General features: G+C 44.4%; 1 protein-coding gene across 1 annotated transcript in view; it reads right to left on the reverse strand.

The window, feature by feature from the left end:
* Positions 1-11,995, reverse strand: part of IQSEC2 (IQ motif and Sec7 domain 2) — a 139,787-nt gene that overhangs the window by 101,798 nt on the left and 25,994 nt on the right. The gene's annotated exons all lie outside the window — the stretch shown is intronic.

The following is an 11,995-nucleotide window of genomic DNA, read 5'->3' on the forward strand; positions in this document are numbered from 1 at the left end:
AAGCCTTAGACCTACAAAAATACTGTACTTGAAAACTCATGTGCAAATTAGCTTCATGAGAAAGCTGCTTCGTTGTTCATTTGATTTTGAAGGTCTGCAGAATGTACATCTTCATGTAACAATCCTACCACTTATATAGACAGACTTCTCTTTGCAGTTGCTCAGATGGACTAAGGCCCAGCCACGCTATAGACAGCATGTAACTAGAATGCCAGTGACTTGGTTTGTAGCCTTCTACATACAAAGCAAGTGATGAATAACAGGGTTATTATGTCCCTCCACAAACCCCTTCGTAATTACATGGGGTCTTTTCATGTAACAACAGCCACAAGTGCAGAGAAGGGCTTTTTAAAAGTCAAATATTAATGAGCATTAGCCACAACAAGAAGCCTCTGCTCCATGACCCACCCCCTCTCTCCCTGCTCATAACTTTCCCATCTTCTTCCACAACATCTGCTTAAGTGTCGGATGTTTCAGCCCCTTGCACATACAGGCTGTGCAGGAAAAGGGAGCCCCTAGACCCTTTGTCTCCCCTGATTACACCCTTTCCCTACATTTCTCCATGACTCATGCTCCAGCTACTAATTAAAACCAGGAAACAAGCTGGGGGAGCAGTTAGGATTATTTTAGAAACCATGCTGACTTTGGAGGGCACCAGCCTCTCGTCACCATAGAAACAAGGGCTTTTAAAAATGTATTTCCCACCCGTGTCTGCATTTCCCCAGCGTATTTGCTCCCCGTCCTAGGAATCTTCCCATTTTATCCCACTTAATCCACTGTCTGAAAAGTCTCCTCTGAAGAGAACATACTTTGCTCCTGACTAGAACAGCTTTGTGATTAGGGGTAACACTCATTCCCTTAAACTGGGTGATTTGAATTAATGATACATATTGAGATCCTCTAGAGCAGGGATCCACAACCCCCAGTCTGTGGACCGGTACTGGTCCACTGCATGCCAGCAACTGGTCTGCACAGACAAGCAAAGCCCCATCTGTGGGATGCAGGCAGCACACAAAACCACGCCACGGAAAAACCTCTCTCCATGGTCCACGGAAAAACCTCTCCACAGAAAAACCTCTCTCCATGGAACCGGTCCCTGGTGCCCAACAGGTTGGGGGCCTCTGCTCTTGAGGCAGTTTGCCTGATTCAGCTTCTCTGATCTGCCTGGAAGGCCTCTGAGAGAGCTGGGTAGACTGCTGCTCTCAATTTCCTTTCTGAAACTCTACATCAACTCTTTCTGCCATGATTGCTGTGAAAACCAACAACGGTTTCCTGACATTTTAAGTGGGAAGAGATAAAAATGATATTGCAAGACTGCAAGTAGATCACAGTAAAAAAAGCGAAAAACTCAAATTCCTCCAAGGACCACCTCTGCCCATTGTGGCCCTACCCATTTCCCAGCCTTCTGCTGTCCAAAGCAATTAAACTGATTTTTATAACTCCAATTTGTTTCCCACTAAAACAGTATGGCATACATATGGGCCTGTGACCCTCCACAGCAGTGTTTCTCAACCTTGACAGCTTTAAGGTCTATGGACTTCAACTCCCAGAATTCCTCAGCCAACATCCCTCACCATTGACATAACTGAATGAGACTGCTGGCAGCATAATAATTTCCAGGTGTGGGTGTGTGTATACACATAATAATTTGAGGGGGGTGCACATATTCTCTCTATAGTGTATACACAAGTATACACTTCATGAGTAATTCCCAAATATTGTAATGAATAGTGCAGAACACATATACATGCCATTCATCTAAACACTGCTTATTTTCAAACTGATAAAGAATTCTAGAGACCCAGAAAATTTTTGGAGCTGGATCCAAAAACCCACAGGAAGATTACAGTATTTACTACAAGTACCCACTTTGATGGCAACATTTCCTTAAACTGCTAAATGATTTTGTTCAATTCAGATTTTATTGATTCTTTTATTCAATACACCATCATCACTAATAATCTCCATCCTTGCTAACATAGAAGACTGTAATTCATTTGTAATATACTATAGTATACTAACAAGGAGACTGCATCTTCAAAATTGGAGGAAAATTATTTGGACTCCTTTCAGTCAGGTTTCAGGCCCGGATATGGGACACAAATAGCATTGGTGGATGGTCTCTGGAGGAAGTTAGATGGAGGTGGTGCATCCATCCTTGCCCTTCTTGACAACTTTCAATATCACCAACTATGGTATCCTTTGGGCCAACTTAGGGAGTTGGGGATGGGGGGAATAGTTTGGGCTGGTTCATCTCCTTCCTCCAAGACTAGTCCCAATAGGTGTTGATATGGGGGGGAGAGATCCAACCCACAACCCTTATTTTGTGGGGTACTGCAGGACTTGGTGCTCTCTCCAGTTCTTTTTAACAGCTACATGAAACTGCTGGATGAGATCATCCGTCATCGTGGGATGAAATATCATCAATGTGCTGATTCCACCGATTTATACATCTCCATTCCAGGTGAAGTAAGTGATGCTGTGGACATTCTCTCGCGGTTCCTGGAGACTGTGAAGGTCTGAATGGGGAACAAGCTTCAGCTGAACCCTGGCAAGACAGAATGGCTGTGGGTGGAGAGGCCCCTCTGCATCTGGGAGTTCATCATCTTTGGTTCTGAATGAGGACGCACTATCCCAGACAGACCCAGTGCACAATTTGAAGCTCCTTCTGGACTCACAACTTCTGCTTAAGGAACAGGTGGCAGTCGTGATTAGGAGGGCCTTTGCTCAACTTAGTGTTGTGTACCACTTATGCCCCTTCCTAGATAGGGAGGCCTTTCACTTGCTCATTCATGTCTTGGTCATCTTCCGTCTGGACTCCTGCAATGTGCTCTACATGGGGCTACCCTTGAAAAGTATCCAGAATCTTCAGCTGGTACAGAATGCACCCACATGAGAAATTTTGGGCAATGAAAATACAGAGCTGCTGTGCAATCTATATTGGGTGCCAGGTCCAATTCAAGGTGTTAGTTATGACCTTTAAAGTCCTATATGGCATGGAGCCAGGCTACTTGTGGAACAGTCTTCTCCCCATTACACTGACTCATCCCACCTGGCCAGGCAAGGAGGGCATATTGTGCACCCTGCTAGTTAAAGAATTTCAACTGGCGGGGTTGCACTCGCTCTTTGGAATATTCTCTAGCATGCAATCTTGGGGTTGGTTAATGCCTTAAAGGCCCTCCACTCATCCTTTACACACACACACACACACACACACACAGAGAGAGAGAGAGAGAGAGAGAGAGAGAGAGAGAGAGAGAGAGAGAGAGAGAGAGAGAGAGAGAGAGAGAGAGAGAGTGTCCATCAGGGTGGAGATGTCTATGTTTTTCTTGACTGATAACAGAGGAACTTGCAGCTGGTTGTTTACATGACTGTCTCCTGAATCTTTATCAGGCTGAGAACTGTTACACATATATGGGGTGGAGACAAAGATCTCTAGGATTGGTTTCAGCGGGAGTTGACCACTCTAAGTTGAGAAGGTAGAGAAAGTGGACATTGCCCAGGATTGTGTGCATTTCTCCTTTGCTTACTCTATCTTCTCCAGCACTGGCTTCCTTTCAACATGGTAGAGATAAAGTACAGGGCTTTGAGATTCGTGTTAAAGCTATGTTCCTACATGAAAAAACTAAAGTTCCTCCACATAGAAAATAGTACTTGATATGCAAGGAATATTTCTATCTCTTCATTATGTGATATCTCTAGTTACAATCTTAAAATGGTATTCCAGAGAAGGGAAGGGAAGGGGAGAAGAGGAGAAGAGGAGAAGAGGAGAAGAGGAGAAGAGAAGAGAAGAGAAGAGAAGAGAAGAGAAGAGAAGAGAAGAGAAGAGGAGCCAGCTGTCCACACCTTTCCCTAGAAGACTCCATTAAGTGGAGCCTCCATGGATAAGATGCCTCCCTTGAAGACCTCTGCTTCCCACCTATCCCTCTGAGGAGCCTGTCCTGCTGCTGGTGGCTTTTGATGCATGGCCAGATAGGCAAGAGTTGGGAAGAAGACAACTTTCCTAACACAGGAAAGTGGAGCAGCGTTAGCACAGGAGACAAGCAGCAGGGAGCCTTCGTTGCCCTAGCAGCCTTGTGCTGCTGGGTGATCCATGGCCTTTCAAGCCTCAGCATGGATTCTTTTGCCGCCCTGCTAGGCAGCTGGCAACCCGCAATCACAGCTAATTGGCCTCAATGCAGGTACCTGATTTAATCTCGCCTCCTTATTTATGGAGCCAACCAGGGAGGTGTCACTAAAGACTGAGGGTAGGAAGAGACACAAGCTGGGGAGAAGGGAAGGAGGAGCCAGATCAAAGCCCTTTGATATTGTGCAGAGAATCACGGTGGTAGTGAGGTCAAGAAATAGATAGCCCTAAGCAGGTCAAAGGTCAGTTGTTGTTCTTCAGAAGTCTCAGCATTGCAAGGCTTGTCCACTACCACGATAAGCCTGCCGGTCCTGAATTGAACAAAAGGACGAGGGAGAATGAATCAATCTGTCTTTTATTCAAGCAGTTCATTTTAGAGTTTTGCAGTTCCTTCCTCTGAAATATTGCAGGGATATTATCTATTCCAGTCTTTTGTCCATAAGGGCAGGCGCACTTAGGATCTCCTAGGCTGCCTCGTGCAACGGGTGCTGCATTTCTTGCCCGGAGCAGCTGCATTTCGACACTGAGCTGCCGGTGCCCGATCCAAGCGGCTGCCCACACGACCGAGGTGGTTGGTCTTTGCTACCTAAGCAAGAAACGTGGTGCTTGCCATGGAAACAGCTGTTGGAAAGCTGCTGCTGTGTATGTTTCTGTTGCCATGGCAATGTTTCCTGGCAGCAGTCCTGTACATTGTCACTCCCCCTCCTCCAAACTGTCATCTCTCTGCACCCCCTCATCCATCCCAGCAAATTCCTAGCAACCTGCCGCTACATTAGCCTTGTCGTTGGCCCGCCCAAGCACTCACTTGGCAACCCCAGCCACACACTCCACTCGAGGGTGCGACCTGGAGTCTTGGCTCCCAGGTCTCTCTGATCCCAACCTTGTAGCTCCCAGAGTTGGGAACAATAGTCCGGGGAGGGCATATGCAGCCCTTGTGGGGGTGGGGCTCCCTAACCTGTGACAGGGACCTCCCTCCCTCTCTCCTCAGCATCTCTAGGCTTGGCTCCCAGCTCAGCTCCAACATATGAAGGCGGCACTTTGGGACTCCGCATTTGTAGCACCAGATGGGATGGGACGATGACGAGGAGGGGCTGCAAACAGCTCTCTCCCCTCCTCCACCTGACATCACAGGAATGTTATGTAAACGGGGGAGTTGTCACTATTTCTCTCTCTCTGCACATAAAGTGGCGTTGAAGACAGGAGGACGGTGCTTGCTGAGGGGGAAAAGATGTTGCACAACAAAACTGAAGAGAGATGGCTCAACCACACATAGGGTCCGATTATAAATTTCGCCTCTCCCTCTTATTTCACCAGCAGGACTGGCTTCAGATTTTTGCAAGCCTAGAGAAGTCAACCATCCTTCCCTCATACAGGGTCCTGCTCTGAGAATATGCTGCTCACTGCTTCTTGGTTCCCTGGTGCTTAATCCAAATTTCCCACATTTCAAGATGTTTATGAATACTTGGGAACAATGGGAAACAAATCAGATCTCAGGTTTTGCAGGCCAACACCCTTGTAAAATACAGACTCTGATCCAACCATCCAGAGACTGCTATTTGCTCCTGAAGGGCTACAGCCTACTAAACTCCTTAAACTCTCTCAGTGTTTTCACAACCCACATCTTTGACATGGTTCCCAGTTTGAGAGATTGTAGGAAGATGGGGAGTTGAATTGAAGGAGAGCTTGACATGAACAATCAAGAAACAGGAGTGCAATCTGTTGATAGCATATTTAGAGCCGTGGTGGCACAATGGTTAGAATGCAGTATTGCAGGCTAATTCTGTCCACTGCCAGGAGTTCGATCCTGACCAGCTCAAGGTTGACTCAGCTTTCCATCCTTCTGAGGTCGGTAAAATGAGGACCCAAACTGTTGGAGGCAATATGCTGACTCTGTAAATCGCTCAGAGAGTGCTGTAAAGCAGGGGTCCCTAACTCTCAGGCTGCGGCCTATTCAGAACTGGTGGCAGGCCAGCCTGTATATGCGCACAAAGCTCCCCTCGCGTGAGTGGTGGCAACTGGCACTTGCAAGCTCCCCTTGCACAAGCGGCGGCCGTCTTGTGCTCACGCACAAAGCTTCCCTTGTGCGAGTGGCGGCCATTTGCACTTATGTGCAAAGCTTCCTTTGCTCCCACAAATAGAACTGTGCAAGCTTGTGCGCACCCACCTATCACTCACAAGGAACTATTCCGTCTCCCCCCCCGCCAGGCCGCCAATCCAGAAAGGTTGGGGACTGCTGCTATAAAGCACTGTGGAGCGATATATAAGCAATAATAGCTATTGCTATTTCATCCATATGGCCAGAAAAAAACATTCCAAGAAACTCCACCTTAACAAACTCACCATTAGATGAGTCTTGGAAATTTCTCTTGTAGTTTCCAATATTTACACCTAATACTAGCATTTAAAGTGCTTTTCTCTAGTCAGTGTAATTCTTGCTTCCCTGATCCTGTCCATCTCTGTGCCACCTGAAACCAGTAAGGACAAGCATTGTAACCTTTGCTGCTGGTATTTGCTGAATACTGATGCAGAAACATTCAAGGCAGATTGACTCCTTTTTCCCTAATTCAGGATACTGGTCTTTGACCTTGAGGCACCATGAAGCTCTCCGAAGAGATGCTTATGCTGCAGTAAACTCACATTATACAGCAATGTTCCCACTACACACCATTGTGGCACAAAATGCTACCTCTGTTTTTCTAGCAGTCTCATCAGAAAGAATGTAAGCTAGAGAAACTTGATCACCCTCCTCTTGAGTACTCATCATGCTTCTGTACCCTATTACTGCCATGATGTAATCACTTTGCCCCAAAGCATCACATTTCTGCTCCAATGTTTTTATTAGTAAGGAAAGTTCTTGTTTTGCCATAACACATGAAATATGTGAAAGCCGGCCTGCTATGAAGCAAGGATCAGGCAACTGCCCTAGGCAGCTGATTGTAGCTTCAGTTAAGCCTGGCCAAACAGGAAACAGAGAGTTGTAAACTACGATATAAGTCTGTATTCTGGAAAGGCCATATCCATAAGTCTAGTTGACAGGATCTGTGCAGGATCCTGCACAGGAATACTATAGTATTCCACTTCCTCGTGGCTTCTTGTTGTTTCTTTAGAAACTGTCAGATCTGTAGTACCCATAAACAGCCAGAAAAATTGATGCAACGTGAACAATAATGGAAGCCAAAGTAAGAGGATAAAATGTGGCTTGTAATTAGCAAAATGTTTATAGAGAAAGATGAAGTAGAATGACACTCCCTTGGGTTTCAACTGTTGCTGCAGGATGGTGAAGTCCCATCCACTACCAAATTTAGAAAGGACTTTTTGTTTCCTCAGAAAGACTGAGCCCTGCCTAGCAACTCCAGTAGCTGGCACTGATTCACTTACTGTTGGAAGAGGAAATATGGTAACTGTTTGCTTCTCCAATTGCAAATCTTCAAAGAGAGGATCAAAGTGTCCCCTCAGCTTTTGGCTGAAGGCAGGGTTAGAGCAAACCATGCTAGAGAAATGATTCCCAAACTGGAGACAGGGCTCTTTAGCAAGTCATTTCACTTCCTGGAAATTCAATGCGGAAAGGATGGCAACGTCTGCTTCTCCTCAGACTCGCTTCTCTTTCAGCCTCTGATTGAGGTGCAAAAAGTGTGAATCACTAGCATTCCTTGTAAGGACACACAACCTTCCTTGGCTTGCATAAATCCAAGAATATTGCCCCTGGGTTTTGGGGTTTATTTATTTTTTAACATTTGGGGGATTCCAGATATTTTAAAGGAATCACTCACCTCTTTCAACTCCTGTAGCCCTCTTCCCAAATAAGCCTGGCCTTCATCCTTTTTTAAAGTGCAGCCTTTCACATGTATGATATGGTTCTCAAGATGAGAAAAAATGGAGCCTGTTTTCTTTACAATATACAGTTATCTCGTGCTAAGTTTTCACTTCCACCCTATTCCCAAGTGATAGCATGCAAGGTAGCAAATGTCAAGGTTGCAAAAGCCAATGCCAGACCTGATTCTGACCATGAAAGGTTACCACATATAGGTTGCAAAACTACAGCCATCCATCAGGTGGCAGCAAAGAATGCAGAAACTTCTAACAATTTGCTGCCCTCTGGTGATCATTTAGATTTTTGCATCCCTCATATGTTGCCTTAGATATAATATGGTGACATCTAGAAAAAAAGTGCAGCGTACAGATTCTATCTAAAACAGCTACAGAAAAAAATTAGGAAACTGGGTAATAAAAAGCAGCTGATCATGTTGTGAACAACACTCTGTTTCTTTGCAAATACTCTAATATACAGTAATGTCTGACCTTTTTCAGAAGAGGTGAAATAATGTCTCAACTTGATCATACTCTGCTTCCATGGCAGGATAAGCAAACCACAGCAACAATTTCAAGAATAACCTGCATCTCTGACAATATTTCAGTGTGACCCACTAAAAAATCAAAGGCTTTCAGAATATTGTAGTTACAGTGGTATCTCGGCACTCATTAATTGCTTCTGGGAGGTGAAAGGAATACTAAAAACGATGAGAACCAAATTTTTCCCATAAGGAATAATGTATTAATTACAAGGCAACCGACACTGACACATTTTAGCTTCTGCATCGAGCACCAAACAAACAATGAGTACTGGGACAAAATTTTCATGTCAAAATGAGTTGAATACCAAATTCAATGAGTTTCAAAGCAGTCGAGTACGGAGGTACCATTGTATATATGTAGTCTACCTTCTCTTAAGCTGTCAGAGTAGGGAAATACAGATGTTATTATTATGCCTTGCCTTCATATACAGGATTTTATGATTTCTACATCCCTTTTTGGATGGGGAAGTTCTTCTACTTTTATACAGTGTATTCTGTGTGGAATAGCCCGTTGATCAATATAACTAAGAATTTGAATGTATTCTTAGAAAATAAAATAGAAGGTGGCTAGTACACAATTCATTTAGCAACCCTTTGAAATTACAACACTGAAAAAGTCATAGTCCTGGCACTTACGAGCATCACAGTGTCCTCATGATCACATGATCCAAATTTGGGTGGTTGGCAACCAGCCTTTATTTATGATGCAGTGTCCTAGAATCATGTGATCATCATTTGTGACTTTCTCAGCTGGCCTCCACCAAAGTCAATGGGTGAATGAAGATTTGCTTAAGGATAGCATGATTCACTTAACAGCTGCAGCAATTTGCTTAACAGCTGTGGCAAAAAAGGGTTGTAAAATCTGTTGTGGCTTACTTAACAACCACCTTGCTTAGCAATAGAAATTCTGGTCCTAATTGTGATCATATATCAAGGGCTACCCGTATAGGGATGTTTTGTGAATGGTCATAATCATACCCTGAAAGCTTCCCACAAGATGCCCTCCAAATTCCTAATGAGCCCAATGGTCCAAAAAGTTTGAGAACCATCTCTTCTAAAGTCTGAAAACCCAGTCTAATTAAAAACGTGGATACATTTAGCTTGAAAAAAGAAACTGGAAAGTAGATAGGGCAACCATCTGCCATGCAGAAGAGGGAGCAGATTTGTTCTATGTTCTCCGAAAGACACGGTTTGAATCAAGAGATTGATACGGCAAAGCAGACTTCCCCAACCTAGTACTCTCTCAACAGGTGGAGACTGAAAGTTTTAGCATTTCAATCCTAGACTTTTTAGCCAGGAACGTCTGCAGAGCGCTGTGTTACAAAAGGAGTCAGAAGAAAACTTCCTAATCATACTATTTTTCTTTCATTGGAATTATTTAAAACATAGCTTGACTTGACTTCACTGAGTGATCTTCCAGATGCCCTCTAAGTTAAAATTTTACAAATCTCTGGTTTGGATGAACACAGACATTATATTTTAGCACATTTATCTGCTGAAAAAGAGACACCATTATAAAAAAAAATCCAAAAGAGCTTTCGTTTTCAAATTCTATGTCTGGAAAAGAAAAAAATTACAGATTCTGCAAATCCACAGTGCAACCTAGCTCAGTGATTACTGGCTGACTCCACACAATATTACCATGACATCTCTCTCAGTCCCACTCCTGACTGTAAGAGCAGCTGTCCTAAAATAGATACGTTTTACAATGAAAAAATGAAGAATTCATGAACAATCTACTGAGAATTCTGTGTTGCTCAGAGCCCCTTGGAATTTAGTGGCATAGAAAGATCAGTAATACATAAATGTTGCCGTATTGCAACATTCCCTTATTCGGAACCTTCCAGATTTGGAAGGTTCTAATATAATATTCTAATATCCCTGATCTGAATTCCAATTGGAGAAGGCTACCTTATTCAAAAGGAAGTACAGCTGGGCTAGCTGCATCTGCAACAAGACATAGTGACATCAAAACAACCACAGATACCTAAGATCATTGCACAAATGATCGGTGCGTATTTGCATAATGATGTCTAACACAAGTACGTAACGTGCTTCATTTGTGCCATGACATTATGATGCACGTGTTATTTTTCTCTGTTAACTCTTTACGGATGCCTGCAACTGATGCTTGTGCAGAATTTTTCCATCAGTTCTGCTGGATATTAATAAGTAATGTTGGCAGTGAATACCCTTTGGGTTTCTTCAGCTCAAAAACTGAAATGCCTTAGGTAAGGCCCTCGAAGAAAGGATATCAATGAGTGGCTTTCAGAGTGTGAAAGAGACAAGAGCTGGATGCCACAATTTTTATGCCATCAGCAAAAACCCTCTTAGTACATTTAGACAAGTTGCGATCAGCGCAGAGGGTCTGTGTGGCATTACAAGTGTAAGTACACAAAATCAGCACGCCTGTCACAGGGAAAAGCCTCCATCTGGAATAAGAGAAGATGTCATCATTCCAGATGAGCTAGCAAAAATGTATCACTAGCTCAGCAGGAGCTGGACCACTGTTACCTTTTCTTAAACACAACTATTCAAGCCTTTTGAAAAGCCCTGGCTGCATACACACAACACACTTAACCTGGTGGATGAACTCACTCATTTTTAGTACGATGCATTGTACCATGAACTAACCCACATAGCTGGATTTACAAAAGTCTCTAAACTGGGGAATTCTGGGAGTTGAAGTCCACCCATCTCCAACTTGTCAAGGTTGAGAAACACTGCTCTAAGCTATAAAACAGTGGTGGCGAACCTATGGCACGCATGCCAGAGGCAGCACTTGGAACCCTCTCTGTGGGCACATGCACCGTCGTCCCAGTCCCACCTCCTCCCACGGCCCCCTCCTCACCAGCAGCCCCCTTGGAGGAGAGCTGCCCTCGGGTGCCGCCCACGCGAAGCAGCAAAGCCAAGGACATGGTAGCCATGCAGTGGGGACAAGACTCCACTCTTGCAGCCCGTCATGCACATCTGATGCTGCGGGGCACGGGCAGAGGGCGTGGCCGCCATGGCGCTGCTGGGCTGCCTTGATCTGTGGCGGGTCGTGGAGGTGGTGGGTGGCCCAGCGGGCAGGGCAGAGCGGGGACGGGGAGGGGGGGAAGTTTTTGGGCACTCGTTTCTCTAAAAGGTTCACCATCACTGCTATAAAATATTAACCAGATTTAATATGAATTAAAGACCACATGCTGTGTGAATGGCCCCATTAAGTTTGTAAATGATCTCATTAGGTTTGTTATCAGAACAGAACCAATTTGTATCAGTCTCATGCCAATTTTAATTCTCATGGCTTCCTGGGAACAGCAATTTGGGAAAGGTGTTAGCTAAGACGTCTGATCTAGCCTCCTGTCTCCAATTCCTTACAATAATAGGTTATTCAAACACCCTGAATCCTTATTAATCAAGGTGCTCGGAAATTTCACACATTCAGAAAAAGGGTCCCCTATTCCCAAATATGAGTGAAATCACAGAATTGTGGTTATATATATATGACTATGTCAACAGCAAAGTGAAGAAGCCT

This window comes from Protobothrops mucrosquamatus, unplaced genomic scaffold (genome assembly GCF_001527695.2).
Source record: "Protobothrops mucrosquamatus isolate PMUCROS unplaced genomic scaffold, P.Mucros_1.0 scaffold76, whole genome shotgun sequence".
NCBI lineage: Eukaryota > Metazoa > Chordata > Lepidosauria > Squamata > Viperidae > Protobothrops > Protobothrops mucrosquamatus.